The 26,000-nt window shown below is 37.3% G+C and overlaps 1 protein-coding gene across 3 annotated transcripts in view; it reads left to right on the forward strand.

Annotated features, from left to right (window-relative positions):
* LOC120516780 (muscarinic acetylcholine receptor M3-like) overlaps window positions 1-26,000 on the forward strand; it is a 510,502-nt gene that overhangs the window by 299,214 nt on the left and 185,288 nt on the right. The window lies entirely within an intron of this gene.

Consider the following 26,000-nt stretch of genomic DNA (forward strand, 5'->3'; position numbering starts at 1 on the left):
TTTTGAATAAGTTGTAAGTGATGGATACGTTTTTGTGGGATGCCATATAGAATAGCATTACAGTAATCTATACGTGAGGTGACTTGGGCATTAACCAATACTTTAGTACTGTGTTGCGTAAGAACAGGACGAAGTTTAGAAATGTTTCAGAGATGTAAGAAGGCAGTCCGAGAAATGTTACTTATATGGTAGGAATTATTTAATAATAATAATTATTATTATTTGAAAGTTGCCATTATTAGTGTATAAATGGATATAAATAATTGCATGTAAACAATTCGCCAAAATCTGTTGTATGTAAACGATACTGTTTAAAACATTATTGTTTTTTCATCAGAAAACCCGGTTTCCATGTCTACCTGTATTAATTTAAATGGCACTTTTGCCACTCGCAATAGGGTGGACGTATCGTGTCGACTGGGAAACACAGTGAATGTGGCGTCTATCTATATATGTCTATGGAGAAGAGTACATGTGCAGAAAGCACCTGTGTCTGTCGCAATTGGTTAAAAAAAAATTGCTGTCTCTCTAACAATACATCCATTGCTAGGAAAACAAATTGGATGTAGAGAAGTGGCACCAAGTGCCCCCCCGGAAACTGAGGAAAGAAACAAAATAGAGGAGGGTTAGTAATGGTTCATAATCATTGTATTACTTTTATTTTTGTACACATGACCAACTATTGCTGAATTCTACATTTTAGTAAGCTCTGCTTCAAGCCAAAAAAAGTCGAAAATGAAGAGGTGATGGCCAGAGGAGCAGGCCCCTCTAATTGTGCCTTACCTGTTGCTGACTTCTGAGTCATAAGGATTATTTGTAATGCAGTCTTCAGTTCTAGCAGTCATAACAGCCACCCTAGGGCACTTATACAGCAGCTTTGGCTTTGACATGTTGGTTTAATGTGTTTGCTTTCAGATACCTTAGACGCCTTTCCTCATTACCACTTCTACCCCAAAGAAGTTTTCTGTGTTTAATGAGTTATGAGCTTTCAGAAGAAGTTGTAACATTAGGAAATCATAAAGACTTCTCACTCTCCAGAGATACCCAGAAGACCAACTCTACCAACAACACATAAACTCTGACTTTACAATTCACAGTAACTACAGTATTTCAGGTATTGAGTCTTTAAAGTCTCTGTTCTAGTTGTGCATGAAGATGGACAAGTGGAAATGTATTTCATGGTATTGTCATTCATAATCAGCATTTTAGGTTTTTGCACTAAAATTACAACCATATTTCAAATGTAACTTTCCCATAATAATTCTTGCATTATCTGATTTTAAATGTCAGTATTGTGAAGATGACTTTACTTTGGTTTTGATCTCATTTTGAAGTTTAGAGCTCCATTAAAGATATGTCCTCGTTTCAAACATTCTCAGTGGTTGCCTATTTTTGACTTTGAATATTACCAAATCTTTGTTAAACTTCTGCTTGTAGATAAATAGAGCCTAAAGTAACAGAAGAAACAATTTTGATGCCTAATAATTATAAAATTATAATTTTATTTCTTAAACAGCATAATCTGTCTTAATTATCCCTCTATGTAATGACTTCTAAGACAGCTTTGTTAAACTTTGGCCTGCAGTGCAATCAACCACTTTTTGTTATTGATGGAAAGTTTACCTCATCAGTGTGAAGTAATTATATCCCATGTTTTCAAGGCAAAGGTCTCAGTTTTATTTAATAGTTAATAATGTGTATGTGTGTTTACATATAATGCACAGAGCAACTATTGTGATAGCCCATGTCTGTCTGTCTGTCTGTCTGTTTCCATATTTTCTGCTACTGATGGCGATCAGATTCCCAATACAGGTTGTGTGTGGGTAGAAAGGTACTGCCTGCTAGGGTGAGTGTCTGGACGGCAGACAATCAGGTATCTGCAAATCAAGCTGGCTAGGCATGGAGACCTTTCCCACCAGCAAATTGTTTCTGCTTTATGAAGTGTTCCCAATGGTTTGTGCACAAATGGAAGAGAACCAGTGTGCCAGCATCTCACTCCTCCCAATGCTTTAAGCCAATGTTGCCCATGGACCACCACCAGTCGATAGACATTTGTGCTGGTCCACAAAAACATAGTACTGGCAAGTATATTAACAATGTAATTGTGTAGCATTGGTCCATGAAAAGGTCCATTGAGGGCTACAGTGCCTGCACCGCCGTCAAATACACCTGAACATTGTGCCATGTGTACATTTTCTAATTTGTTTAGTATGAACTGTACCAATCCCGACTCTTTATGTGTGGCTCATACCTGGTGGAATAAGCTGCTCACCTCCATTCAGACTTCTGACTCCCTCACTGAGTTTTAAGAAGTGTTTGAAGACTCTATTGCTCTGTGAAGGTCTGTCTAATTCATAATGGCTTTGATCGATTTTTGTAACTAAGAAATGACTAACTAGTTTTGTGTTTGTTTAGTTTAGTTTAATCCATTGCACTTGTGATGGTCAGTTTTGTAACCTTGTTCAGTAGCACTTGTTCCAAAACAGTTCACAGATTAATGTTAACTTGATTCTGTTAACCTCTTTTCTAAGTCACTTTAGATAAAAGCATCTGCTAAGCAAATGAATGTGAACGTACCACAATGAGATTAATTTGGAGTCCTCTGACTTTGACTTAGCACATTCCAGTTTAACTGTTGTCTTTGAAGAGTTTACACATTCATCCAATGTTTGCCTTAATTGTCTCCTAGTACTCTACTTTTCTCTTACACTCTGAAAGGTGGGCAGGTCACGTTGACTGTTAGTTGGCCCAGTGTACTTAAGACCTCCTGTAGGTAGCGATGGCTGAAGCAGATCTCAATAGTGCAGGTTACAAGGCAGGAATAAACATTAAATCGGAATGAAAAGCTAACCTATCACAGGACATGCTCATACACAATGCTCATTACGATCCATCTAGAGACTCAGAGAAAGTCTGGAGTACCTAGGGAAAACCTTATGTGGAAAATGTGCAAAGGTTAGATAATGAGCTGTGATTTAAACACGGAACTCTCAAGCTATGAGTTATTGTCAGTGTCAGTAACACAAAAGTGTTAGAACACTTTTTGTGTTAAAAAAATTAACTATTTACTTGATTGTAATTTTCAGCTTAAGAGACAGTCTACTTTATGTGGACATCCTTGGACCTTATAGGACTGTTTTTATCCTCTGGCTTTACTTCTTAGTAATTGGTTTATATGTTGTATTGAGAGACAACAACAAGCATAAAGGTTTGGGGAAGCCGTCCACATATACTTGAGAATGCGAATGGTTAACGACCGCCTTTACAGACTGCTTTCCAAAACAGAACTGAACATGTTAGCAAAAATAGAGAGGTAGGAAGAGGAGGGATTTTGGAGCCAGAACCGGAAATGATATAATCAGGCTGCAACTTCTTGGGAGGTGGAAATTATGCCATTAGGTGGTGAGTTCTCCTGATGGTCTGCAGAGGCAGAAAAGGGAGAAGCATCAGAGAACAGTGCCAACCCCTGGCTCTTTGAAACACTTACATTGGAGCCTGCGAACCATTTCCCATGTGCACATGTGTGACAATGTCAAATTAAAATAGTAGTTTGATTTATCCTTGCTTGTAAAGGGTTTTCCCATTTCCAGAATAATTAACTTCTTAATCATTGAATTGTATGTTTAACTAAATAGCACTTTTGTTCATCCTGTTTTTAATAGTTTTGTATGTCTAAAACAGGGGTCCCCAATCATGGTTCTGGAGGGCCGCAGTGGCTGCGGGTTTTTGCTCCAACCCAATTGCTTAATAAGAAGCTGTTATTGCTGAAGTAACACTTCTGCTTTACTTTAGTTGTCTCGCTCATTAAGATTTTGAAGCCTTATTGCTTATTTTAGTCTTAAACAGCTGTATTCTCGGTGTTTAAATGCTCCTAATTAACAATAACATGCAAATGACAAAGGAAAGCAGAGTTTCTCCATTTAGCTTGCTACCATTTACACCTGTGTGTATTTATCATGCACTATTGGGTTAAATAAAATAGTTGGAAGGAAAGTGAAGAGAAAAAAGTGAAGGACTGAGAATTACTCATCCATTTTAGCCTTCAAATCATTTGGATGATACCCATAGAAAGGGAAATTAAATCCAGGATATAAGAATTACCTAACATAGCAGAGCTAAAGCACTAACAAGCCATTAAATTAAATTATTGGCAAGAATTGCTTTCTAATTAAGCAACTGGGTTAGAACAAATACCTGCAGCCACTGCGGCCCTCCAGGACTTTGATTGAGGACCCCATATAAAACTTTTAAAAACAGGATGAATAAAAGTGCTATTTAATTAAATATACAATTCAGTAAAACAACAGCTGAGATTCAGATTAATTGACTTTTATGGGAAAATGAGATCCATTTTTTGAAAAGAATCCTACTAATGGAAATTGGCTATCTTCTACTTTTTGTAAGTTGCGGTATTATATGCAACACACTTTACAAAGCATTTTGTATTTAAGAATGCAAAAAGTGTATTGCATTGAAGGTTTGAACTATTGTCTACCAAATCTGCATTCAGTGCACTTAAAATTGTATTCCCTGCTTTGGAAGTTTTAACATTGTATTTAATTAAATCACAGTGGATTTAATTTGGCTTTTTGAAACTGATCAAAAGAAAAGGACTCTTTAATGTCAAAGTGAAACAGATTCGTACAAAGTGACCAAAATTAATTAAAAAATATAAAACATAAAATTAATTGATCACACAAGTATTGACCCCCTTCAAATCAGTATTTAGTAGATGCACCTTTAGCAGTCATGGCAGCCTTGAGTCCGTGTACTCAAGTCTCTTAGCATCTTTGCACATGTGGACACTACCATTGTTCCACCATTCCCCTTTTTCAAACAGCTCAAGCTGTTGTCAGGTTGCATGGAGATTGTGATTGAACAGCCTTTTTCACGCCCAGACCCATACATTCTCAATTGAGTTGACAACTGGATTCTGACTCATCCACTCCAGGATATTAACATTGTCATTTTGAAGCATTTCTTATGTAGTTTTGGCTTTCTGCTTGGGGTTGTTGTCTTGCTGGAAAACAAATCTTCTCCAATTGTACTAGTTTCCAGCAGAGTGCCTCACATTTTCCTCCAGGATGTTCCTCTCTTTTGCTGCATTCATTTTCCCATCATAAGCCATTTCAGGGCCTGCTACAGAGAAGCATCCTCACAGCCTAATGCTGCTAATAATGTGCAGGGTTCAAACATGGCATTTATTCAGCTTTCCATACATCTTAATTTTGGTCTTATCAGACCATGGGACCTTCTTCGAGCTGACTTCAGAGTGTCCCATGTACCTTATGGCAAACTTTCCCCTGAGATGCCGTGTACAGTTTCTCTTTACCACTCTCCCGTAAAGCTAAGACCGGTGAAGCACCTGGGCAACAGTTATTGTCTACACCAGGGGTTCTCAAACTTGGTCCTGGGGGACCCCTGTGGCTGCAGGTTTTTGAATCAATTTTTCTGAATGTAGAATAAAAGATAAATAAAACCAGCTAATTAAATGAGATCAGTGCTATCAGGTGTTGTCACTGATTAGGAATCTGGTTGGAACAAAAACCTGTAGCCACAGGGGTCCCCCTGGACCAAGTTTGAGAACCCCTGGTCTACACAGTCTTTCCAGTCTAGCCACTGTAGCTCCTCTAGAGTTTTCATAGGTCTCTTGGTGGCCTCCCTCACTCATCGTCCTCATGTACGGTCACTCTGCTCCATGCAGATTTTTAGCTCTGCCATTTTCTTAATGACTTATTTAACTAGACTCTAAATGTATTCAGTGACCAATTTGTTGTCTTTATCCCAAATTGCACTTTTCAGTCACATTTTCATGGAGTTGCTTGGATTGTTCTTTTGACTTCATTGTGTGCATTAGGCCACCATACTGACTCACCATAAGTTAAACCTTCCGCATTCAGGTGCAGTTATACTCCAATCAACTGAAATCCCAGATGGATGATCTCCATTGAACTTATTCTGTGATTTCTAAAACCAATTGTGATGATTTAGGTGTGTCCTTTCAGACTTATGAAATCAAGCATTTTGTATGTTATATTTGCAATTTATTCAGACCACTTTGTAGAGATCTGATTTCACTATTGACATTAAAGACTCCTTTTCTGCGGATCAGTGTTAAAAAGCCCAATTAAATCCACTGTGATTTAATGATGTATAACAATAAAATGTGAACCTGTCTGAGGGTCTGAATACTTTTTAAGGTCGCTGGAGTCAAAGGGAAACTACTGTATCTTAGCTAAGGTGGGTGGCGGTGATTTGTTTAAAGCTTCTTCATAAACGGAACTCGCAAAGTGAAGAATCTCCAGAATATTAGCATGTTATTAGCTCTGTCATGTAAATTCAGATCTTACATATTCACAGCCAGTCGTCAGTAGCACTTACGGGCTGAATAAGAATTAGATTTCAGTCTTTTTTAATTTTGTTACATTCAGCATTTTTATTAGTGGGCCAAGAAATTAACATATTATCATTAATACCATATGAGTCTATTACTTCAGCATCTGCAATAATTTCACATCAATGTTCATATCTACATGTTTTTGTTGCTTTAAGATAATCTGTTTAATTTTTTAGTTAAATCAGCCAAGTGTCAGATTCTCAGATTCATTTAACTTTTATAAAGTATACTCTAATATTTGTTTTATTGTTGTATTATCCAGCACCTTGTCATCATCTGGAATGATGTATTTTACACATTTCATTTAATTAACTACTTGTCACCTGTTTTTGTTCTCTATATCCTCTATATTCTAAGCTTTTTTCTCTAGATTGTAACACCATTATCAGAAGGATAAAATCACATTTATAAAACATTGTCTCCATTTTTATCAAGCACAAGACATGCTTTTCTACATTATGCTCATTAAGCCTAATGTTAACTGTTGTAAATGAAAGAGCACTCTGGACTTTTCTTTTCAAACCGCAGAGCATCCTCATACTAAGATTATGTTCTAACTGTCTTAATTCCGCAGTGTCCGCAATCAAGTGGAACTTCCACCAGAAACTATTCTGAAGACGGAATTGATGATTCTGGCTTTAATTAGTATAGCCTGTATTAGTGATAACAACAGTTCTTTACAGGCTATGCTAATCTATGCCAGAATCAGCAATGCAATTGGGATCTACAGATTTCTCCACTTTTACATTTGTGATAAGGCAGGCAACTGTATTTATGTATTTTAGACTTGTGACTTAAGACTAAAATCCATTTTGTGCTAATCTTATTTCCATTTGAAACATTCATTTAAAAGTAAGTACTTCATTTTTTTTAAAACATTTTATTTTTCAGCAAGTTAATGATCTTTCAGTGTTAAGATTCCAATGATTTATTAATTTTCTTTATAATATCGTGAAAGTGCATTGTCAGCAATGTGTATGAAAAAAAAAGATTGAATTCTTTAGTCCTGCCTGACCCAAACAGCTGAACTTGAGTACTTTATTTCTCAAACCTCCATTTGTGTGTGTTTAAACAAGGGTTACCTAATTAGCCGTATCGATGCGTGGGTTGACTTTTTTTTTTACTCACAATCAAACAGCAGTTATGAAAAATTAACTTGTACTAACCTGACCTGAAATAAAATGATCAAAGTACTGACTGACACTCGCTGTTTTTGTAATGACATCAAATAACATTTTAATATTCATTTAGTTGCCTCTACCATTTTAGTAAATGTTAGTCTAGATGAGACTAGCATAGCCTAAAATTCTTGCCATAATGGGTATGCCTTTACTACTAATACAACAGAAAGCACGGGGAGAAAAGGCCATCATGCAGTCGTCTTTGGAGCTTCTTTACATGCATGTGCTGTGACTTAATTCAATTAAATAAGATGTTAATTATGCCAAAATGAATTAAACATGGTTTGCATTCACTTTTATGTTTGTTCTGACTCAAGGCAAGATAATAAAAATTTGAGAATGGGATCAGAAGAAAAGATGTGGCCAAAAACAGGCAGTGGTCATTACCAAAAGGACAGCCAAACAATTATCAGGAATCAGAACAATAACCCAAAAGTCTAAAGCCAGGAAACATATATTGTTTAATAAAATAAGTGAGTCAGTCAGAGAAAATAGCTGCATTAAAACAAACAGAGAATCCTAATATCATATGCTCCAGAAAAATGTGAGCCCAGCTTTATGCCAGCATTCTAGATAATATCACATATCACATATCTGCAGAGGCTGCTGGGATGGATCAATGTGGCAATGATAGATGCAAACTCAACCAAAAGATAATGCTCAATAAGAACTTAGTGTCGCTACTAGACACAATGAAACTTTGCAGCCATTGTGAATTTTCTTAAAGCAATGTAAAATCCATATCCCTCGTAATTCAAAACCTCAGAATCCATGTAAACCATGTACACAACAACCAAACAGAAGGCAGGAAAAAATAAAAGAAAATACCTAATTATGACAATTATAGCATTCATTTAACACATTTTGTGCATGATTTGGGAGCATTGTGAAGAAATAAAATCAAGTCCACTGTTTGAGGAGTTGGTCAGATAACACAGTCTGCTGGACTGAAATTACGCTCACTGCTTGGAATATAAGAAATTACCTTTTCAGCTGTGAATAGGTAGGTGATGGAGAATTATTTCCTGATTTTATTGTAAACAGCTTCTTTTTTTTTGGTGTTTTTAGTCGTAGATCAGCCTGCAGCCGCTCTACCTGATCAAAAAAAAATTGTTTTTGACCTGTTCATGGCCAGCCCGGAGGTAAAACTGCATGGAATAGTACATTTTAGGAAATGGAAATGTAAGACTAAGACAAGTAGTACCTTAGCATGAACTCAAAGTCAAATCCACTGTCAGTTAATGTCAAGTTATGTTTCAGGGCACCATTTGCCTCTGTTAGCACTCTTCTTAAGAGGCAGGTTTTAAATATAAAATTATTTAAGTTGTTTATGCTACAACTACAGCTGTAAGGAACTGGAAATTCTATGTAAGAATATTTTTTAGAATGAAAGACTGTTTAATGGTGGCATATAGGGTATGACACTCTATTAGTTGTATGTTAGGAGCACATCAACAGTTTTTTAATACTTAGGTTTAACTTTATTACTGAAAAAGTCAATGTATGTGTAGTCATGGGAAGGGAAGTTTTGAGACTGCATCACGTCCAAAGTATATGAAGGTGAGTGAGAAGATGCTGGACTCCATAACCATAGAATGTGGTTACCACTAGCGAACAAGCCTACTGTATGTGATTGTCTTCAAATCCACTTACGGCTGCCACACACAAAGTGAGCATTCGGTTGGCATCATCACTCGACACCTACTACCCATCACCTATTGATTCCTCACAAGTGTTTGTTGTGAAGATTCATGGAAGGCTTTGAAGTGACAAAACAAAAACACACAAATAAAAAGTCCTTCCGGTGTTGACTCCAGTTTGAGCGTATCAAAATAATAGCCCTTGCGAAGCCCACAGTACTCCTGATGTGATGGTCATATCTGAAGATCATACATTAGAGTCGATTAGGTCAAGTCAATGAGAACAAGTCGATTGAAGGTCCCTGCTGAGTGAAGACGAACTTACACTTAATGAGTTTCCAACTGTGCCTGTGTTCTGTTTGAAGACACTTAACACTAGAATTACCAGAGCCTACGAAAAAACTCGTAATTCCGTCCCACCTTAAATCGCTTCTTAAAATCGTTCACAGCTCTCCACCAGCGTCTTTTGTCATCTAAATGTGCTGATAAAAATCAGGCTGCAAGCAGCCGGCTATTCCATCCCCCCACCGACTTAGAACGTGCACAAACTTCTCCCAGCTCATGCCTTGATTGATTATCTGGGAGTGAAATGGAGTTTTAGAGTGGAAAGAATAGATCATTATTTGGAATACACGCATTTCACGTGTGTTCCGTTTCTACAGTAATCCGTGTAAACACATTTTTAAAACAGAAACGTTTTTCATATTGTAGTAGTAAATGACAAAATGTAAGCATAAACTATATAATGTATGAAGCCTGAAGTCCAAATATCAAACACTTCCACAAAAGGTACACATATAATAGAACAAGTATGCTTTTATTCAAAAATATAACTGCAGAAAAAAGCCACCTTAGCATGCCATATTGACACATACTTACTACACGATAGCATAATGGTATCACCAACTGACTAGTATCCAAAAGGTCATGAGTTCGATCCCACATGGTTCAGTTTTGAGAAGTAAACTGCTCTTATTCTTACTATTTTAGAATAAAAACATGCATTTGATTTCAGTGTGTAACAGCCAGTAATTTATGATACTTGTAAAGGTTAGTTTTTTTTTTATTCACTTTTCATTCTCAGTCTCAGTCGTGTTCAGGATCCTTCCCTACCCCCCATCTGAGAATGCTGTTTTCACATAAAGATGCGCTGTAGCTCTGCAGCGTACTTGTGACTGCATTCTCGTACCAATGCTTGCGAACTGAAGTGCCTGCGTGCACTTTTCGTGGCATTACGTCTATTTTGTTGAGCATGCCCGTGTCGCTCAAACACAGGAACATATGTTGGTGTACAAGAATAAAAAACAAGTGCACTTTTATTCTAGACTATAAGTGAAGAAAAAATAAAGCAAGTTACAGTAGGCGGTTGATACGACAGCTTGCGTGGTGCAATGCTAAGAACTGCTGATTTCGATCCGTGCTATATAAAATCATCACATTCAAATATTAACAATTTCCACACACCCTTCCTACATTCACGACATGTGTACTTGTTGCAGTGTACACATCTCTCTGTGCTATGGTTCCTATTACACTGAATGAGCACCTGACATTGTACTTTCTTCCCTATATAAATAACATTCGAGTATAGCGCGTCTCCAAATAAATCACATTTGAGTTATAGCGCGTCTTTATGTGAAAACAGCATTGTCAGATTTGGGGAATCGTGAACGCGACTGAGAGAATGGAACTGAATAAAAAAAAAGACTGAAATCAAATGTATGTTTTTATTCTAAAATAGTTAAGTACATGCAATATTATTTGAAAACGAACAGCGTCAGATCGGGTTTGAATACACGCTGCGACGCTGAACTCCCTGTCTATCTACATAGTAATAACAGTAATTTTATTATTATATAGGAGCTTCCCTGTCTGCCTATCATATAGTGCCTTTCCTTCCTACCTATCTATATATCTATCCCCTTAGCTGTTTTTTATATCTATTATACAGTGCCTTCCCTGTTTATTTATATATCTAGTGCCTTCTCTGCCTGTTTGTCTGTCTGATTGCATATAGCGCTGAACTTACTGCTCTGTACTATTCTGTCCTCTGCATGTCCTGGAGTACAAAAGAAACAGCACCATACAGCAACATGTGCGAACTGGCAAGATCGGGGAAAAAACACGCGGTCACTGATTACAAACCGCAAGATGAATGAAAGAGACAATATATGTAAAAACATCATCGCACTAATGCAATATTATTTGAAAACGAACAGCGTCAGATCGGGTTTGAATACACGCTGACGCTATTACAGAAGGCGTCAGCTTATTCAGTGCAGCAGTTTCAACGCACAGTACATGCAATATTATTTGAAAACGAACAGCGTCAGATCGGGTGCATATTCAAACCCGATCTGACGCTGTTCGCTTTCAAATAATATTGCATGTACTTAACTATTTTAGAATAAAAACATACATTTGATTTCAGTCTTTTTTTTTATTCAGTTCCATTCTCTCAGTCGTGTTCACGATTCCCCCCCATCATCAATCTGGCAATGCTGTTTTCACATAAAGAAGCGCTATAACTCAAATGTGATTTATTTGGAGCGCTATACTCGAATGTTATTTATATAGGGAAGAAAGTACAATGTCAGGTGCTCATTCAGTGTAATAGGAACCATAGCACAGAGAGATGTGTACACTGCAACAAGTACACATGTCGTGAATGTAGGAAGGGTGTGTGGAAATTGTTAATATTTGAATGTGATGATTTTATATAGCACGGATCGAAATCAGCAGTTCTTAGTATTGCACCACAAGCTGTCGTATCAACCGCCTACTGTAACTTGCTTTATTTTTTCTTCACTTATAGTCTAGAATAAAAGTGCACTTGTTTTTTATTCTTGTACACCAACATATGTTCCTGTGTTTGGCGACACGGGCATGCTCAAAAAAATAGACGTATAATGCCACGAAAAGTGCACGCAGGCACTTCAGTTCGCAAGCATTGGTAAGAGAATGCAGTCACAAGTTCGCTGCAGAGCTACAGCGCATCTTTATGTGAAAAGATCATTCTCAGATGGGGGGTAGGGAAGGATCCTGAACACGACTGAGACTGAGAATGAAAAGTGAATAAAAAAAACCAAACTAACCTTTACAAGTATCATAAATTACATTGGCTGTTACACACTGAAATCAAATGCGTGTTTTTTATACTAAAATAGTAAGAATAAGAGCAGTTTACTTCTCAAAACTGAACCATGTGGGATCGAACTCATGACCTTTTGGATACTAGTCAGTTGGTGATACCATTATGCTATCGTGTAGTAAGTATGTGTAAATGTGGCATGCTAAGGTGGCTTTTTTCTGCAGTTATATTTTTGAATAAAAGCATACTTGTTCTATTATATGTGTACCTTTTTTGGAAGTGTTTGATATTTGGACTTCAGGCTTCATACATTATATAGTTTATGCTTACATTTTGTTATTTACTACTACAATATGAAAAACGTTTCTGTTTTAAAAATGTGTTTACACGGATTACTGTAGAAACGGAACACACGTGAAATGCGTGTATTCCAAATAATGATCTATTCTTTCCACTCTAAAACTCCATTTCACTCCCAGATAATCAATCAAGGCATGAGCTGGGAGAAGTTTGTGCACGTTCTAAGTCGGTGGGGGGATGGAATAGCCGGCTGCTTGCAGCCTGATTTTTATCAGCACATTTAGATGACAAAAGACGCTGGTGGAGAGCTGTGAACGATTTTAAGAAGCGATTTAAGGTGGGACGGAATTACGAGTTTTTTCGTAGGCTCTGGTAATTCTAGTGTTAATTCCAGACATCTTGGGCTTGAAATGAAGCGTGTTAACTCAACGTAAACAGAGATACAGCCAAAAGCACAACAATTGTAGAGGATGCACGCATGTGACTGAGAAAGTAAACAATAGAAGCCAGACACGCAAACTAACTTAAGCACTGCCATGAAATTTGAAGTTACGTTGGATTTTTCATTTTTTACTAAGTTAAAGAATTTTTAGTTTATAGGACATGTTGCATCTTTGAAAGGTTGTAACTTGAAGGTTTCTATGTAGGTGACTTTCTGTACTGTATACCTTAGTATAGGAATTTCATTGGGGAAAAGTACTATTTACAGTAATTATTTTTCATTAATTATCTATATTTTTCTTAAACGTTTTTAGAATTATTTTTCTGTTGTTTCATAATAAAACAAAATATTAGAAGTTGTAATAAAAGCAGGTCATTCAGCCAACAAGCTCACTTAGATCATGGGCCCTAAACCTGTAATGTCTCTAGTATTTGTTTTTATTTGTTCATATTCTTTTTAATTACACTAGGTAAAACAAATTAGACTTTCTTAAAAGAATCGTGTAATGACCATTAGGACATTTGGAAAACTTTGACAAGAACAGGAAATTAAATCCCAACAAAGCTCACCAATCCTATCCACCTAATTTTTCTAAAATAACATCAAGTCGAGATTTGAAAGTCTCTAGAGTTCTACTCTCATTCTTTGTGTGAAGAAAAACTTTCTAATGTCCATCTATCTACCCATCCATCCATTTTCATAACTTGCTTATCCAGGGCAGAGTCACTGGGAAGCTGTAGCATTTGTGCAAAATCTGAACTTAACAAATGTCTAGCCATGTCCTGGTCTTCTTGTTGAAGAATTTATTTTAAAGTAATGTAATTTAAGCATAATTGTTTTGATTTGTTGAACCCAAGGGGGATGGGCTCACTAAGAGTTCACCTCCTAATCTTGCAGTTGGGCTGCAACTGAGACTCTGTTTAACACTAGAATTACCAAAGCCTACAAAAAAAATCATAGATCCGTCCCACCTTAAATCCCTTCGCACCTCTCCACCAACATCTTTTGTCCTGTAAATGTGTCGATAAGCAGCAAGCAGCCTACTATCACATCCCCCCACTGCCACACAATTTTCTCAGCTCAAGTCTGTTTACCTGCGTGTCAGTTGCTTAGAGTTGTATTGAGTGAGAAGTCAAGCAAAATGATACCTTTTATAAATAATATATCGTTATTTGGAACATTTGCATTTCATGTGTGTCCCGTGTCTACAACAATGTATGTAAACACATCGTTAAAACTGCAATGTTTTTCATGTTTTAGTAATAATTGATAAAATGTAGACATGAAGTGTATAATGTGTGAAGCCTGAAGTGCAAATATCAAATAAACACGTTCACAAAAGGTACAAATGTAATAGAACAAGTGTGCTTCTATTCAAGAATATAACTGCAGAAAAAGAACCCACGTTAGGGTGCGACATTGACACTCCTTTAATACGACCGCTTCGGTGGCGCAACGGTATCAACTGTTGAATGGTAATCAAAACTTCCTGGGTTCGACCCCGGACGAGTTAGTTTTCAGAAGTGAGCTGCTCTTATTCTTACTATTTTAGAATAAATATATACATTTGATTTCAATCTGTAACAGCCGGTGTAAATTTATGATACTTGTAAAAGTTAGCTTTGGTTTTTTTTATTCAGTTTTATTCTCTCAGTCGTGTTCACGATCCCACCCCTCCATCTGATACTACTGTTTTCACATAAAGACACACTATAACAGAGGTGAGCTCAGATGATGACGACGGTGCTACATCGGAGAAAGAATGCGCGTCGCACTCTTGCCATTGCTATTCTTTATACGGGAAGCTCTGCAGTCTACTTGTGACTTTACACTGTAGGAAGTAAGTAAATAAATAAAGGTAAATAAGTAAATAACATTCGATCTGGCTCTTATATACAAAGTACAGCAACGGCAGCTTCCACCGGCAGAGCTGTGCTCTTCATTGTGTTGTCCTTTTCAATTCATGGTGTAAGATGCTCCAATTCCTACAGCCAATAGGGCATCATGGTACTTAAAGGCTTCTGATACAAGCCAATTTCAAACAGCCATACTTCAGACCAGTGGGGGGACAGAACACCTTCACACCTTCCCTCCAAAAACATTTGTTAAGGTAAAGCTTGGCAGTTAGGCAGTCTGGCTTTCCTGTGGGGGTTGACAGAGAGACTCCAGCAGAGAAATATTGGCCAAATTTGTTTGAGGCACTTCCCTCAACCCTGTCGTAAAATTACAAAGGCTCATTTCTAAAAAGGGGGAAGGGGTTCTTAACCATCAAACCATTGTTGTTATTATCAATAATGTAACAATAATATTACATTACTTGGTCTAAGTTACAAATAAAGTCATACAAAATATTTATCAACTTGTATACAAAATGTTCACATCACAACAGAAATGCAACCTCAAGCTTGGAGAAAAGGGAGAGATGACTCCAATTGAATCAAAAAAACAGGCAGCAAAGGCTGACCTCAATCCTGAAAGTCACCAAACTACAAAAACAAACTGTGGTCTACACAGACCTAAAAATGGTTGACATGGTTTTAAATTTCAAAACTATAAGGAAAAGCTCCAAACTTTACAAAAATATCTCACAAAGGAGAGAAACCAATTAAACACTGGCACAAAGAAACAATCTACAATGAGGAATATTTTTAAAGAAGGATTTATTAATGAAAAATAGAAAAATAAAGAAAAGGACACAAAAGAGCAATAGGAATTGCTTAAAAGTCTATCCAAGGTGAGCAAGTCCCAAAAACAATTCAAAGAGCAGATTACAATAACCACACGTAAAATTCACCCAGTTACCAGAGAATTAGCAAACAAAAAGCAATACTTAAACTCCTGAGCAAACTCAATGCCCCACTGCTGGGTTTTACCTCAGACTGAGAATATAAAACCATATAATATAAAAGGAGGATACAGCAGTAGTGATGTCCACCACCAAAAACGTACAAACAAAAAACATACCAACTCACATCTTTATTAATATAACAAGAAGCCTGATCTTCTAAATGTGATGAGGAGACATCAAATACTTCTGCCCATGAACATTTAATGTATTTGGTAAGGAATAAAATACCAAGGTTCTTTAACAACCCGATGTAACAGTAACGTTGCAACAACTCATTTTTAAGTGAATTGTTAATTTTAATGCTCTTAAGAGTGTTGTTTTTATATTTTATTAATGATTAATAACTATAGATGAGAGTGACATGGTGGTGCAGTGGTTATTCTGAATTGTAGATTCACACCTCAGCCCAGTTGTTGTTTGAGGATTGTCTAAAGGTGATCTATTTTCCTGACACGTCCTAAAGAGTTGTGCATGTTAGGTAGATCAACAACTCTAAATAGAGCTGAGGTGCTTCAATGCCCTGGGATGCCATAATGCTCTGCCCAGAGCTGATTTCTGCCAAATGCTGTCACATCAGGCTGTGCCCATTGGTGGCCTTGTATCGAGGTGGGAAAACTTCCCTAATACCAGTTGCACCCTTTGCCATGTAAACATATAACAAAGGAAAATGAAATCAACATCTTGTTCCTGAAATTAGTCCTCAGTCAAAGTGAAACATGGATTAACACAAACTGTTTCTTTAAAAACTTAATTAGAGGTCTTCACACACTTTTCATGGAATAGCATGTAGTAATTAGCAACCATCTATTATATTAGCACTCATTCACTCAACACACATCCGCCTTTGCTGGTGAAGGCTTTTGTGTTGTACCATTTCTTATACAAAAGTGGAGATGTAAACCTTAATCTAAATATATCTCTTTCAGTATCTGCCCCAGTAAGTGTCCATTCGCTCATCTAGCAGTGGAGTGTAAGCTGACGTTTTATGTCCATGTCATCCTTGCTTGGCATCCAGCACTGCAATTGACACCCTTGTGTCAATTAAAGTTCTTCAGATTTCACCTCAGGGTATACAATAGATATTAACACCTCTGTTCGAGCGCTGAGAACTTAATGGAGTGACAGAGCTGTCTGTAATAATTAAACTGAAAAGATGTTTACATGACATATTGTTTAAAGCCAGGTAAATTGCATGCACAGTAAATCCCATGTGTAATACGTTGGTCATTAGCACCTGTTTGTTACGTTTGCTTAATCACGCACTGGGCTGTATGCCTACAAAGATTTCACATTTGTGCACTGGACGGTGGTCTATTACTACGTTAGCTTCTTTCTTTAAGGACATTCATATATCTAATTCTATTACTTTAGTTTTTGCAGAAGAAATGTTTGTAACTCTAAAATATGCTCCTTTCTATTGACACACTAATCCAGCAGACATAAAATAATCATAGGTGATAAATATTTTTGTTAACTATATAATGTGCCTAAGACTTTTGCACAATTATGTATAGTATACAGCATAAAAAAATATATGTACAGGTGTGTATTTGGTTGTGTCTTCTGTTACTTGAGAAAAATCTAAGAGCTAAAATTGCAGGATTCTGTCAATTCACACATTTCAAACCTCCATCATTTTTTAGCCAGTTTCAGATTGGGTGCCCCAGTAAATTCCAATATGATCATGTAATTTGTAATAATTACTTATGGCTTCATTATAGTCATATATTAGATCCTAACTGTGGTGGGCTGGCACCCTGCCTGGGGTTTGTTTCCTGCCTTGCACCCTGTGTTGGCTGGGATTGGCTCCAGCAGACCCCCATGACCCTGTAGTTAGGATATAGCGGGTTGGATAATAGATGGATGGATTAGATCCTAATTGCTTTGTTTAAATTAAAGCTTTATTTGTCAGATATTTTTAAATGTTCATGTATTACTTGATGTATCCACTCTGCATAATACATACCCTAAACGTTGTATTTTCCACCTGCAGCTAATCGCATCGCCTCCATCTAGGCTTACAGCCGCTTAATCCTCCTAATCTTTTTTGCTGTTACAGTTTATTATCAGATACGTTTTGGAAATTTTAGATGCAAGATAATCTACACAGAGAGCTGTGCATAGTAAATCACCGAAATGTAAACCATGAAAGAAAAAAAAAGGTATTCTGTTTCTTTAATCTTATGTATCCTTACTACTGCTTCATTTAGTAGACTCAGTTAGTAAAAAAGAAATAACAAATTGGGAAAACATGGTTTACCAGCAATTAAAATATCTACATTTTAAACAGTTTCTTGATTCTCATGTTACTCGGTAATTGCTTATTTTGCATTTTTGTAAATGTAGCTCAAAATTTAAAATATTTTTTGCTGTACATGCTGCTTTTGCCATCTCACACTACAGCAGTAATTGCAGTCACTTTACAAGTTGTAAACTAAATTTCCTTTCACCAAACTGCGTTCTGAATTACTGTGCTGTGGAAATGTCAAAATGAGCAGTGTTATCCAGTTGAACTTTGTGTAAGTTCAGGAAAGAAGTCTTAACACAAATATGAGTTGATAAAAATCAGTGCAAATTTATTTTACTTGATTTGGTATGAGTAAGTAAAGGACATAGAAAAAGTCATAAATTATTTTATTGCTATACTGCTTCTATAAAGGTAAGTTCAGTTATTAAAGTAATTAATAATTTATGTTACCTGAAAGACAACATGGTACCTGTTTCTGCTACTACCTTACATCTTTAGGGATTCAATTCATAGCCAAGTAACCACCAGTATGGAGTCTGTCTGCTCTCCTTCTCTGTGTCTCGTCACTCCAGCTTCCAGTCTCCCCTCCTAAGTGCCACCATAGTTAGCAGTGATGACTCACGGCTTCAGGGGCCTGGTTTCAGTATTCAGCCCAGTCCATGTCTGCACATTCTTCCTCACAGAATTTCCACTTTCCTTTCATATTTCCAAGGTGTGCACATTAAGTGATGACGAGATGGCTTACAGAGAGTAATTCAAATACCTCATGCACTTGTATAAGAACAATAACCTGACCTTGAATGTCAATAAAACATAGGAGACCTCTGTCAACTTAAGGAAGAACCATGCCAGCCACCGTCCCCTCTCCATAAATGGATCCACTGTGGAGACAGTTGAGATGACAAAGTTCCTTTGAGTGGGGGTAACAAATATTACTAAAAAAGAACATTAGAATCATCTAGATGAGTACTGGCCATTCAGCCCAGCAAAGCTTGCCACACCTATCCACTTATGTCTTTGAAGGCTGAATATTTTTTCCAGTCTTCTGAAAAGCACACAAAGCAACGGTTTCACACGTTAATCAACATAAAACGTCTTTTGCTGCATGCCGTGGCTGCTGTCGGCGCCTGGTCTGTGACTCTGGCAGCAGCGGCTGTGTGGGGGCAGCTCAATGACCAGCAGGAATACGCAACAGGCCGGCTGCCTGGCTGTCTTCGCACAGCTGTAGCAGTCGCAGTGTGATGCAATCTGGTTTGTACCTCTTGTCATCGTTAGAGGCGGTCCTCCCAGTGGAACGTTGGCATAGGTGCTTAGCTACATGGACGTGTTCAGCACCATGATCAGGTGATGCTGATCTCCAGATCACTTACATCAAAATCTGACAACTCAGAGTCCAACTCAGCAATATGATATGCAAAACGTCATCCACAGAGTATTTTGCTTTGTGCATTCTCTTTGGTCTTTCGCCAGATGACAATGCCATTTGTGGGGTTGTTTGCTCTTCGCTACTCATACACACACAGGAAATCTCAGTCAACTCAATAAAGCTAACTTTAAAGATAGTCGAACTGAAACATAATGGTGAGTTTTGTCAAGGTTTACAGCTGATTACTGCCCTCTATCCCTGAATTTTGACAAAAGTCGACATCCGCCCTGAAAGAGTTAATTAATTAGAACTATCAAGACAAGAACAGGCCAAATGCTCTCTCCTGGACCCAATGCTCCACCTCGCTAGTCAAGAGGGCACAGAAGCAACTGCCCTTGTGGTGGTGCATGAGGAGAGCTAGCCTCCCACCTTCATCTGTTTCTACAGAGGAAGCATAGAGAGTGTATAGACCACCTGCATCTCTGTCTGGTATGGGGACTGCAATTCCTGCAGTGAGTGGTGAGATCAACTGAGAAAATCACTGGGACATCTCTCCTTCCCATACAGACCTCTGCAGCAAGCGCTGATTAAACATGGCCACCAACATTATCTGAGACTACACTTACCCCGACAATGGACTGTTTTCCCATCTATTCCTGTAAAAGTGTACTAACAACAACAACAACAACATTTATTTATATAGCACATTTTCATACAAACAGTAGCTCAAAGTGCTTTACATATTAAAGAATAGAAAAATGAAAGACATAATTATAAAAAATAAATCAACATTAACATCGAATAAGAGTAAGGTTCAATGGCCAGGGGGGACAGAAAAAACAAAAAAACTCCAGACGGCTGGAGAAAAAATAAAATCTGTAGGGATTCCAGACCATGAGACCGCCCAGTCCCCTCTGGGCATTCTACCTAACATAAATGAAACAGTCCTCTTTGGATTTAGGGTTCTCACGGAAGGGCTTGATGATGATGATGGTCACGTAGACTTCTTCCTTTTAATCCGTCCATCATTGTTGGAGCATCATGAAGCTTTGAGTAGGTGGAGGTGGCGCAGGCCACCACCACAAAGAAACCGGAAAAAGAAACAGAAAAGAGAGTAGGGTCAGTACCGATTTTAGAGCCACCATGAATAGTTGTTATGATGAATTGAACATAGAGTATCAGGATTAAGTTAAATTACGATTAAAATGAAGTTATAAAAAGGCCATGTTAAAGTAATGTGTTTTCAGCAGTGTTTTAAAGTGCTCTACTGTATCAGCCTGGCGAATTCCTATTGGCAGGCTATTCCAGATTTTAGGTGCATAACAGCAGAAGGCCGCCTCACCACTTCTTTTAAGTTTTGTTCTTGGAATTCTAAGGAGACACTCATTTGAGGATCTGAGGTTACGATTTGGAATATAAGGTGTCAGACATTCCGATATATAAGATGGGGCGAGATTATTCAAGGCTTTATAAACCATAAGCAGAATTTTAAAGTCAATTCTGAATGACACAGGTAACCAGTGTAGTGACATCAAAACTGGAGAAATGTGTTCGGATTTTCTTTTCCTAGTTAGGATTCTAGCAGCTGCATTCTGCACTAGTTGCAAACGATTTATATCTTTTTTGGGTAGTCCTGAGAGGAGTGCGTTACAGTAATCTAGTCGACTGAAAACAAACGCGTGAACTAATTTCTCAGCATCTTTCAGTGATAAAAGAGGTCTAACTTTACTTATGTTTCTTAAGTGAAAAATGCTGTCCTAATGATCTGATTAATATGTGATTTAAAATTCAGATTACAGTCAACAATCACCCCTAAGCTTTTTACCTCCGTCTTGACTTTTAATCCTAATGTATCCAGTTTATTTCTAATAGCTTCATTGTATCCATTATTGCTGATCACTAAAATTTCAGTTTTCTCTTTATTTAACTTGAGAAAATTACTATTCATCCATTCTGAGATACAAGTCAGACATTCTGTTAGTGAATCAGGGAATAACTGCCATATCTCATAAAAGATTCACCCCACTTTCCATTAGACCCTTAAACAAGTCATAGTACAGTACAATATATAACTAATCTGGGCAATATGTTAGTGATTCTCCGTTTTAATCTTTTTATTGTAGTTGTAATTCTTGTTTTTTTTTTTGTCTATTCTTGCAGCTGTTTGGCCGGGTGATGCAATTTCGTTTTGTGCATGGCCGTGTGTGATTTTGAATGACAAATTAAATTAACATCGAACCTTGAACTTTGAACTAGGTTGACTGGTGAGTGAATATGAGTGTGTTCATGATGACTGTGCCCTGTGATGCACTTGTAATTCTGTTTATCATCTGAATTCTACTTTGCATTTGTTGCTCCCTCAATAGGGTCCTCGTCATCAAAAAAGCTCTGATTATTCAAGGATGACTTTTAGTAAATGATCTTGCTTTAACAGAATGAAAAACGTCTTTTCAGTTTCCTGTTGAACATCACCAAATTATTTGTCATTTAATATGTTCTTTATTCATGATCAGATACCCAAGTGGATAGCCTGTAACATGCAGCCAGTGAGACATTTCTATATATTCTATCCATACATTTCAGTTTTGTCCAGTGGTGATGCCATTTACGAGTTCAATTGACAATAGCAGCTTTCTAATTTTGAAGGTATAATTTCATTTTGAGGTACTGATATCCTAATACATATGCATTCCAATTACTGCAGATAGCTGCATGTAGTTAGAAGGTTTTTGAGTGACTATAATAATCATCTTACCAGAATAGGCTGATTAAATGAGAGGTGGTGAAATGGAAGCTGAAATGCACATAACAGCCTTGTCAAGTCAACCAATGTGATTTTAATGAGGTATTGTGTCAACATTCCTGGAGTTTTACATTCCTTTCATGCAACAGTGTAGTTCTATAAAGCTTCCAAACACTGGCCCCTGGACCTTAGCCAGGCCAAACTAGCTTTAGCATGCTTTGTCCTGTGTTTTCATTACATACATTTTGAAGCCATTTCAAACATAAAGGAACAAAAAATGGAATTATAAACCAATTAATTTTATACTTAATAAAATGTTCTCCTTGTACAAGTATATCTGCTTTATTTGCATAATCAATCAATCAATCAATCAATCAATCAACATTTATTTATATAGCACATATTCATACAAAAAAATGTAGCTCAAAGTGCTTTACAAAATGAATAGAGAAATAGAAGACACAATAAAAGATAAACATAAGTCAACATTAATTAACATAGAATAAGAGTAAGGTCCGATGGCCAGGGTGGACAGAAAAAACAAAAAAAACTCCAAAGGCTGGAGAAAAAAATAAAATCTGTAGGGGTTCCAGACCATGAGACCACCCAGTCCCCTCTGGGCATTCTACCTAACATAAGTCAAACAGTCCTCTTTGTATTTAGGGTGCATTAATGATGCATAGGCATTTGACTGTATAGTACATGTTGTAACAAATGGCCATATTGTGGCAATTTGAATGTTAGAATGGAATGGCACAGTACAGACAGAACAGAGTTTCTTCCTTTTTAGCCATTTTGGCATGTAGAGCATAGTGTGCTGTGTCTATCTATCTATCTATCTATCTATCTATCTATCTATCTATCTATCTATCTATCTATCTATCTATCTATCTATCTATCTATCTATCTATCTGTCTGTCTGGCTGGCTGGCTGGCTGGCTGGCTGTCTGTCTGTGTCACTGCCTAGACACTGCCAACTCTGTGAGATGGTCCAAGTCAGGGTTCTTAAATGGTTTTACCGGTGTCCACACGCCCAGATTGCTGGACATGATCAGCAAAGAAGTTTCTCTGAAGTGCTTGCAGACACACCCTCACTCATACTGGGCCAGTTTAGAGATTCCCATTAATCCAACATGAACATCTTTGTGATGTGGGAGGGGAGGTTCAAACAAACAAAAAAAGAAAACACAGTTTCAGCTTTGTCTAAATATATTGCAGATCGGGCATGTATTTTGTTTGGAAGCCTTGAGTGTTTTGTATCATTAAACTGGAGAAATGTAGAACCTGGTCACATTGCTATAAATCATTTGACGCTAATGTTCTTCTATCCACTTGTACTTGCTTTTGCACTTTCAGCTACAGTGTTGCAGCCTCATTAGAAGTCATTAGTTTAAAAATAGAGATGAAGTACACTAAACACCTCAGAAAAATCTCAAAATATGTATTTTGCTGTTTAGACATTTCACTCAGATAATCTAATAGCCACATTTTTTTAATTTCCATTTTTTTTTAAATGAAAACTGAAAAAGGCTTCTAGAAAGTGACAAACTGAAAGAATTACCATCCTACAGGTCAGTTATTTTTCAAGGCAGTCATTTTAGCCAATAGTTGGGATTGGATATTCCCAGTTTTAAATATTTAAATGACAAGGTTATGATTCTGGTATGATGGACACTTGATCAGCTACCTTTGAATTGCATGCAACATCCAGCAATGAACCCTGGGTGCCAAAAAAAGTCATTCTTGGGGTATGTTGCTATTACACAGCAAATTTAAATTGCCCCTTAAAAGCTTTATGTATCTTTTTCTAGTAGAACTGAATATTTCTTGGATGTCATGAATACTTTATGTGGAAACAATGTAACTGGATTTCATTGCTTTAAACACCAGCACCAACCACATAAATAATTTCTGCATTAAATACAATTAACTAACAGGTTTTTTTTCATTATTTATGTAATGTAAGTTTAATATAACTTAAAAAAACATGTTTCTTGATATTACGTAGTGTGGTCTATGGCCGGCTTTGTATCCCTGCCAATACCCCCAGGCCGCTAGAGGGAGCCCTCCCAGCGACATGGAAGGTCTCCGAATTCCAGCAGAGCCTCATGGACATTGTAGTTTTTATGGACAGCCCTGCTGGAGGCTTGGGGAGTGTCATTTACCCTTTGTCCCGGAAGTACTTCCAAGTCACATGAACTGAAGGAATGATGTACTTCCGGGGTGAGAAAAAAGGACTTTTATCTGACCCGGAAGTGATAAGGAATTATGGACTGAGGATGAGAAACACTTCCGGGTCGGGTACTGTAAAAGGACCATGGGAACTCCCAGACGATGAGCTGAGCTGGGTGGTAGGAGGGCAACGCGTCTGGGAGTGGAGGATTGGTTATTATTGAATTATTATTGTGTTATTTATGAGTAGTGTAGAGTGGAGGGTGCTTGGTGCACTATATTATTATAATAAAAATAATTATTATTGCACTTTTACCTGGTGTTTGGCTTGGTACCTGAGGGTTCAAGGAAGCGATAGTGCCCCCTACTGCTACAGGAGCTTATTCAAGTTACAGTAATGTAATTCTGTTAGATGTCATATTTATACAATTGTTAATTGTCATGTCAAACCAAATCATTTATGTAACTCTAGTGACAAGTCCTCCGGATCTTTCTGCAGTCTAAATCCCTCCCAAACACATGCAAGATGAACATCGAGGAACGCTGCTTTGGTAACTCAAGGGTGTGCATCCCAGACACTGAGCTGGATTCGCCCCCATAATTCCTGTCTAGGAATCCATATGATTTTAAACTAACAAAACTATTTTGCTCCAAAAAAGCCAAACAAATATTGAGCGACTGTGTTTGAATTTAGTCGTATCAGCAGTTGTACGTAATGTTGACCTAAAGCCAACTACTATATATAAGTTTAAATATAACAGAAACGTTAAATTGAATCAGTTGGAAATGAGCTTGTTTGTAGGCTCTGCAAATCTGCTTATAATATAATTGACATCATTTTGTCAGATATCATAATGACTTGGTTAATTTATGTTTAAACGCGCAAATCTCACAGGCATAGAGTCTCCATTCACATTACAATATTACGGGACAGTCTTATTAATTTTGATCAGTAAATTTGGCTAAAGCCTTCTTCCAAGATGACATACAAAAAAAATGATGCAGGTATTTTGTAGGTAACATGATTTCCTCAGGGTCTCATTGAGAGTCCCAGCCTAGAATGAAACAAGTATGGGATGAATTTGAAATCCAATGCTTTTCACATCCATCCTTGTTGTCAATCCACCTCTTCCTTTACAAGATCACAGTTTGGCAAGTTATAGCCTAAGAGCTTTTGGCACAAAGTAGAAACCAACTTGAAATAAAACAAAACAACACAATGTAGAGCATACACACAAACTCTTATTCATTCATTCATTCATTCATTCATAGTATCAACTTTTATTATTTCAGGGTTTGCTGGGGGGCCTATATTGGTAGCACTGCCTACATGGTATAAGAACCAGCTGTCAACGTGATGTTAGTGTTAGTGCAATGCAGGGTAAGCTCACTCTCAACCTCACTGTCATTCATTCATTTTATTTATTAGCTTATTCCAGGGCTGGAGTCCATTATAAAGTAGCAGGAAGTGGAAATCAACATCCCAGTATGCACAATATCTACCCAATTTATACTCTCCAGTTAAAATAGCATGTGTGTTTTATTAGGATTTTCCAGGGATGCCAGGTTGCC

Source organism: Polypterus senegalus, chromosome 16, assembly GCF_016835505.1.
Source record: "Polypterus senegalus isolate Bchr_013 chromosome 16, ASM1683550v1, whole genome shotgun sequence".
In the NCBI taxonomy this organism is placed as follows: Eukaryota; Metazoa; Chordata; class Cladistia; order Polypteriformes; family Polypteridae; genus Polypterus; species Polypterus senegalus.